At 38.0% G+C, this 8,396-nt stretch overlaps 1 pseudogene; it reads left to right on the top strand.

Moving 5' to 3' along the window:
* Window positions 1-253: 253 nt before the first annotated feature.
* On the top strand, window positions 254-6,646 carry LOC137732931 (homeobox-leucine zipper protein HDG5-like; annotated as a pseudogene).
* The last annotated feature ends 1,750 nt before the right edge of the window (window positions 6,647-8,396 follow it).

Genomic DNA, 8,396 nt, shown 5'->3' with positions numbered 1-8,396 from the left:
GGCAACACCTTACCATCCTCAAACAAGTGGGCAAGCCGAGGTTTCTAATCGGGAAATCAAGCAAATTTTGGAGAAGACCGTTGGGCCAAACCGGAAGGATTGGAGCTTGCGTTTGAACGACGCATTGTGGGCATATCGTACGGCCTACAAAACACCAATTGGAATGTCCCCATTTCGGCTCATCTATGGGAAACCATGTCATCTTCCCGTTGAGTTGGAGCACAAAGCACATTGGGCCGTCAAAACATTCAACATGGACATTGATGCCGCTGGAATCCATAGGAAGCTTCAACTGAACGAGCTTGAGGAGGTAAGGCATGAAGCATACGAGAATGCGTTGATTTACAAGGAGAAGTCAAAGGCATTCCATGACAAGATGATTCGTAACAAGACATTTGTTCTAGGGCAGAAAGTGCTACTCTTCAATTCCCGCCTTCGCTTGTTTCCAGGTAAGTTACGTTCTAAGTGGATTGGCCCGTTTGTTGTTATTAATGTATTTCTTTATGGTGCAGTCCAAATTCAAAGCTTAAAGACCGGCCAAGAGTTCAAAGTCAACGGACATCGTTTGAAGCCATACTATGAGAACTTTGAAGAGCATGTCGTGGATGGAGAAAGCTTCCATGTCGTGGGCCCAATTGAAGTTTAAGAGGAAGGATCGTCCGGCTGGAAGACATTAAAGCAAGCGCTTCTTGGGAGGCAACCCATGCAAATAAAGAACTAGGAAGCTTCAACACTCCATAACCAGATTTGCGTTCCTAAACCTTACTCTTTATTGCTTTTACCTTGCCATGATTGTCGTGTTTGTTAGTTGTGTTATGTGTTTGTTTGTTTGTGAGTCTATACTTAAAACATTGAGGACAATGTTTGGTTTAAGTGTGGGGGGGGGTAAACAAAGTGTTTTTCATAAAAATTCGTGGGATTTTAACACCTATCATTTCTAAAGTTGGTTTTCACTGTTTTAAGTGTTTTTAGTATGTTTTGAAGTGTTTTTATCTGTCTTAAACAGAAAAACCCAATAATTTGGAAAAACAAAAATCGAAAAAGAGTGTTTTAAAAACCCAAAAAGAGTTGTTTTTAGAGTCGTTTTGTTTTTGTGTTTGTGTCTTAGGGTATCTTCCAACACAATGATGAGGATTTGGTTTTTAATTGCATGACTATTAAAGAGAGTTACAAACATGGATGGAAGTTTGATATGCTCTTTGGTTTATGCTTGGTTAAGTTGACATGTATGAATTCACATGTAATCACAAAATAAAAAATCAGTTTTTGTAACATGCTTGAAGGAAGAAACTCAAACTAACGTTACAACCTTGAGAGATTTGAGCCTAAACATTCTTTGGAGAGTTATTAATCTTGATTTCTTGTTTTCTAAAGTCGTTGCATAATCTCATCATTTTTTGCTTGGTTACTACTTAGAATGCGTTTCATCACTAAAGTTCCAAATATTAGAACTCATGCCCATTTCATTCAAAGCATAAAATTGATTAGCATAACAAATAATAAGATGAAGTTGGTTAGTTTAAACCCAGAGCCAAAAAGCCTTACCCCTTTACATATGTATTGTAGGTTTAACCCACTTTGAGCCTTATTTAGCCTATTTTCTTTGTTAACCACATAATCCTTACCTAGCCTAGATTAGGACTATCCAAACCCTTATTCTTAAAGGATAGTAAAGCATGACTTAGAGGGAATTCCTTTCAATCTAAAAATTGCAGAAAAACAAGTGTGGGTGAAGGGTTTTTCGTAGGAATTTATGAAGTAGTATGTTTGTGTGCCAAAGAAAAGAATAGGGCACGAAGAAGAAAAAAAAAAAAAAACGTGAAAAAGAAGAAAAAGAAGAGAAAGAAAGAAAAAAAGAGTTGAATTGTTGAAGAAAGGGTCCAAAAGTTTGAATTTGACCCTAAGTTTTGTGTGAATCTTGCCTTGGTGTTCAAAGTTGATTTTTGCATTCAAAAGTGAATTCTAAGCGTTTATTTCATTACTTTGCTTACTATTGCTTTAAGAACTTTTGTTTATCCTTACCTTTCTTTGTTAGCCAATACCTTAGCCCCATTACAAACCCTTTGACTTCAATCTTGGTTGTTATGTGTTTCAATATGTGGAGTTTAAAATTGGTTTGAGCATATGGTATCCCAGGTTCTCGCGTCTAAGTAGTGGCATTCCATTCATGAGATCATATACATGTTAATAATTCCAGAAATTGCCTCCTTTGTTATAACATATGTAAGTATTAGTTTACATGTTTACATCAATCCTCTCACATATACCTAGTGTAGGGAGTGTAGTCACAAAATCTGTGTGAAAATAGAGTGTATCCAGTGAGGAATTGGGGGATTCTCTAAAGCATGTTACTACATTCAAAATCATGTTTTAATTGATTAAATGGGAGCTAGTGTGTGGTAACTATGGTTAAGTATATGCTCGAGGGTGGGGATAACTAAAATCTATGTATGTGGTGTTCTTTAAATGTGTCATGTTCATTGGAAATCCCTGAGGTACATGTCGGAAGGTCTAGAATGTGTTTTGTTTGTTTTGTTTATTTCGTTTTGCTTGAGGACTAGCAAAAGCTAAGTATGGGGGAATTTGATAGGAGCATATTTATGCTACTTAGTTATGTTGTTTCCTTGAATTTAGTGAGTTAATTACTATTTATTTCAATCTTTTAAGTTATTTTCGTATGTTTTTAGGTCCTAATGACAAAAGGAGCAAGAAATGGCATTTTGGAGCTAAAAGGAGCATTTTTGGGCATGGATTGGATAGCTTAACCATGGAGTAAAGAGGATGGACGAAATTGAAGTCAAGAAGGGCTAGGAAAGGCTACAAATCTGGTGGAAGAAGTCCCAATGCAAAGAAGATAAGGAAGAAGCAAGAAATAAGGAACCTTATCCAACCTTATCTTATCCTATCCTAACAAACCTTATCCTTTCCTAACTCTAACATTACCCTATCTTATCCTATCCAAATTAGGTTGTGCCTTAAATCTAGCTAATTAGAAGGGATTAGGTGCATATTTAAACACTTAGAACAATTTCTAGAAGCTTATCCAATTGTTTTGCTGCATAAACACCATTCCATATAGGTTTAGGAATTGCAATCCTTCTTCTACACCTATATCATGTGTCCTTGCCCCTTTAGGTTTAGGAATCTGCCCTAAACCATTCCTTCTAGAAACCTTATCTCATCCCTACAAAGATGCCGCACCTAACCTTCTAGAATTCCCTAAATCCTAGCCGTGCATTACCTAGTCCATTCCCCATTTGGTTTCTGCCTTGAATTAACCCTTTTTCAATGGGATTGTGCAATCCTTTTCCTTCACTAAGTGTGCCTAATTAGCCTATATAAACAGCCTTATGCCGCACCATTCATTCATCCACTCACTCATTCATTCATTCATACTTTCATCCATCAAACACCACAATCCATTCTACACCACCCTAGTGCCGCAAGCAAGGAAACAAGGAGAGGAGGACTTGTGTAATCTGCCATCCGAGGGAGTGCGGTGCATGGCATTGGAGTGTGGAGCGTTTTTCTTGGTTCTTTCTATCCTTAGTCTTAGTTCAATGTTTAAATTTAATTATCTTTGTTTTGCGAACATGAGGAACTAACTTCTTTTTAGTTAGAGGAGAATTTGAAGCCATGATTATATATTTTATATGAATTGATTACGTCCGGTTATTATTTCTTAAGGCATGAATGTGATTTGCTTATCTAAGTTATTAAAACTAGTTTATGTATGTGGGTTGGGGGTTAACACTTAATTTGCATGCATAAACTTGATGCTAGAGTATAGGGGGGTTTCACGTAATTGTTATTCACTTATATTCACAAGTAGTGGAGGTTGCTAGTCACAATCGCGTTAAGTAAATCCTTGGTATGAGTCTCATGCGTTTCATAGTGATGAATGCCTTGTCAATGCTTATAGTTTTCACGAAACTTAATGACTTTTGATATGTATCTTTGTTATGCATCTCATATAAAGAACTTGAAAAAGATAATTTGGTTGTAATGCGTTTTCATTCAATTCAATGAAATAAGGAAAACTTGAAGGTTAGTTGTGCGATGCAACTAATTTGGGGCGTTGTCATTCATAGTCTAAAGGAGTAATAACTGGACATTGGTTCGTATGCATATATCATGTGTGGAGAAGGACCCTCTAACTAGCCTTCCACCCATTTATTTTTCTTAAATTCGTTTTTCAAAAGTGTTTTCTACAAAGTTTTTGTTTTGAGTCTAAAATTCGTCAAAAACAATCCCCATGTTATTTAGTCTTCACATTTGAGTCAAAACTTGTTTTCCTTGAATCTTTTGAGTCAAGTCAAGTCCTATTTTCGTCCAAAACCCTTATTGAGTCTAAAATTGAGTCTTTTTGAGTATTGGTCGCTGTTTTAAGTGTCTGTATTGGTCGCTGTTTTAAGTGTCTAAAGTTAGTTTTGAGTCAATAGAGTCTAGTTTAGTGTTTTTGAGTCTTATTTACATAGATTAGCATCCCTAGTTAATCCCCGGTCTAGAACGATCCCTACTTACATATCTATTACAATTGTCACTAATAGGGTTTAATTTGTGTGTCAAGTTAATTTTCACATCAACATCCCAAGATCATATAAGCACATTGCAAACCTTATCTCTCACCAATGTGAGACAACTCTCAACAAAAACTGTTCAAGTTATTTCAGCAGATCCTTCGGGTCAAGCAAATGGTTCCCTTCAGCTGGTAGATATCTCAATGCTTGAAAGTCACAAATCATAAGTCCATATGCTCATCAAGACACTTTAATTGGTTACTAGTTCTTTATTTGACTAGCAGATGTATGCGGAATTGCAAGTTGTTTCTCCTCTGGTGCCAACCCGAGAAGCTTATTTTCTTCGTTATTGTCAACAAAATGAAGAGGAGGGAAGCTGGGCAATTGTTGATTTTCCCACAGATAGCTTCCATGACAACCTTCAATCATCTTTTCCCAGGTAAAAGAGACGGCCATCCGGCTGTCTTATCCAAGATATGCCCAATGGATACTCAAGGGTGTGTTTTCGCTGCTTTCACTCAACCTCTCTGTGCATGCTTTTTGAATTTTTACAGTTCCCTAGATAGATTTTACAAAGAAATATATACTCCTGCTTCTGCAATCATTTATTTTAACATGTTAATCCAACCGATTCGAGTTGGCTTCGAACATAACATATATGGCCTTAATTAGTAGAGAAAATAAAAATAGCTATGAGAACTATATATGTATAAAACTTATTATTCTCTGGGCTTCTGCACAGGTTACATGGATAGAACATGCAGAAATAGAGGAGAAGCCTGTCCATCAAATATTCAGTCACTATGTCTACAGTGGGATGGCATTTGGAGCACAACGATGGCTTGCAGTCTTACAAAGGCAATGTGAAAGGGTTGCAAGTCTAATGGCCAGAAATATATCAGACCTTGGAGGTTATATTAATTACTTCTCTCATATTGTAATCAAGATCACCGTTCCAAGATTTAAATTGTTGGTGTTTTACACATTAATTATTGAATTCCTTCTGTACATGTAGTGATGCCTTCACCTGAAGCACGCAAGAATATGATGAAATTGGCTCAGAGAATGACAAGAACAGTTTGTGTAAACATGAGCACCTCCAATGGGCAGTCATGGACGGCTCTATCTGATTCCCCAGATGACACAGTTCGAATAACCACAAGGAAAGTCACAGACCCTGGTCAACCCATTGGGTTCATTCTCACTGCTGTTTCCACCACTTGGCTCCCTTACTCACATTACCGTGTCTTCGAACTCCTACGGCGCCACAGAGCTCAGGTACGTACGTTGTTCACTAGAACAATAAGTATACCGGCAATACTTTTAGCCGACTGCATTTTATATCTGCAGCTCGATGTTCTTACCAATGGCAATTCCCTGCATGAAGTGGCTCACATTGCTAATGGCTTTCATCCTGGAAATTGCATTTCTCTTTTTCGCATAAATGTAAGTTTATGACATTCCCTTCGATTTTACTTTTACTAATGTACGTAATGTATTTTTAATGTACATCTGCTATCTTTTTTAATTCATGTAGTTCAATTCTTCTTTTCATTTTCAATTAGTACTAATATATAACTAATCCTTATGCCACGTACATATGTATACAGGTATCGGGCAACTCATCGCAGAACGCAGAGCTAATGCTACAAGAGAGCTGCACCGACGAGTCAGGTAGCCTGGTGATGTATGCAACCATGGATGTTGATGGCTTCCAGCTAGCGATGAGCGGAGAGGACCCATCCTGCATTCCCCTCCTTCCTCTAGGCTTTGTTATTGTCCCAGTGCTGCCTATGCAATCTAGTACTAGCACTGCAGCCGATCATGGAAGCTCATCGCCAGATCAGAATCATGAAAGCAGCGTCATGAACACGGGTTGTTTGCTGACTGTGAGACTCCAAGTTCTTGCCAGCACAAGCCCATCTGCCAAACTCAACCTCTCCAGTGTCATCGCGATTAACAACCATCTGTGCAACTCGGTGCAGCAGATCATTTCCGCCCTCGGAAGCAGCAACATTTGCACTACTACTACTACTACTACTACTACTACTGATGATGATAATGGCAGTGTTGGTGATGCTTCTGGCGAATCTGACCACCCCACTCCTGCCAGCCTGCAGCAATAATACCTAGCTATACATAGAGCTCTTGCTCGGAAATCTCTCTTCCTTTTTCCCTAACTAGAGACAACTATCCCGCAGTTTAGCTTTTTTTGTACTCATGCATTTAGGGTTTGCGTTCGGAATTTGTTATTCATACTAAAAAAAAAAGTCATCCTGCATTCCTTTTTATACAGTAGTGATTCACTGAATCCATATGTGAATCGCAAGAAGGAATGCAGTGTGACTATTTTACAGCATGTTAGCAATTTCCACCTAGTTTTTATTTGTTAATTTTGTAAGGTCCAAGGGAATTAAAGGTGTGTAGTAGTTATTTCTTTGGTAAATAACAAGATGGTGTAAGAAGTAGTGGAGTGGTAGGTGGTGGTTGTTAGGTTGTGGATGTGGTGGTTAAGAGCGGGTAGTCAAGAGCGCACCATGTACAAGTACCCTTGGTTTCTGGTGTGGTTCAAATAAGGTAAATTAATGAGAATGGGGCCTCACCAGTCAGCAAGGGTGGCGGTTCGGGTATTGACTTGTCCTTGTCTGTTGCCTTTTTCCCTTTGTGTTTTCTATTTCTGGACTGACTTGTCTGTTGACTTTTGTGTTTATGAAACGAATTCAATGCTTCTGAACTTTTTAAAATTTTACAATTTGTCAATCATCTCTCACCCATTTCGTTTTGCTTTTTTTTTTTATTCTTTTTTTTTTTATTCTTTTTTTTTTATAAGAAATTACTATTAAGGGAAGGAGAGAGAGTTCGTAACTATTAGAATAATTTAAGAGAGAGGAGAGTTTCGAATCCGTAATGCATAGGTAGAAACCCTACACTCATCTCTTTTTTTCGTTGGCTAGAGACATTTGATATTAAACCACATGCCGCACATCTCTTTTTTTCTTTGAATATATCTTTATAAATTAGTTTGGAAATGCTTCTTTAGCAGCTCTCTCTCAAAAGCTCATCGTCTCTCGGTCAACCCTAAAAATTTCTTCTCAGCCGCCAGCTCCTATTTTGGATGGGATGGGTGGTAGCCAAATCCTTCCAATTCTCAGCCTTCTTCTCTCTTTCCCCAGCCTTTTCCTCCTTTTCTTTACCTTGCTATGTCTATTTTTTCTCGGTTGTATTTGGTCTGAGCTTCTACCTCAGTGTTTCCTGTGCTTTGTCTTAGTTTACCTTGAGCTTGTCTCAAATCTGCCATTTTCCTCTCCAAATATCGTTCCTTACCGCATATCCTCTACCATCTACCACTACTACTCAACTCTTTGGATGTTTCCTTCATGGGTTTTCTCTGGCGGCACTCCTTGGTGTTCAGTAGCTTGTAAAGTGTTTTTTGCACTATTTGGTAGGATTATGGGAGCACTAAAAGCACGGGTGGCTTGTCTACCCCATCTTCCATTGATCCATTTGATTCGTTGGTTCGTCTTCTAGGCGGTGGCTGCTTTGCGGTTGGGGTGTGGTAGATTTGTTAGATGTGGCTATTTGCTTTTTTTAGTTTTAGGGTTACTTGCTTTTGTGTCAGTATGGGCTACCTCTTTTGATCCTATTTCATTGTAGTTTCTTTATGTGGAGTTGGGTTGGCTGTTTTTGACTCTCTTTTTGGATGGTCCTCACCTTTGTATTAACTTTCTTCTTTAATGAAATTTACTTTAATTGGCCAAAAACAAAAGAAAAAAGAAAGCACTCTTGCTCATAAATGTTTCCAGTACCAACACTTCGATTAGACGTACTACGTAATTTTTAATAAAAATATAGGTGCTTCCTAAAAAAGCACTTAAG

This window comes from Pyrus communis, chromosome 4 (genome assembly GCF_963583255.1).
Source record: "Pyrus communis chromosome 4, drPyrComm1.1, whole genome shotgun sequence".
Lineage (NCBI taxonomy): Eukaryota > Viridiplantae > Streptophyta > Magnoliopsida > Rosales > Rosaceae > Pyrus > Pyrus communis.
Note: the sequence above shows the minus strand (reverse complement) of the source record. Positions and strands in the feature narration are given on the sequence as shown.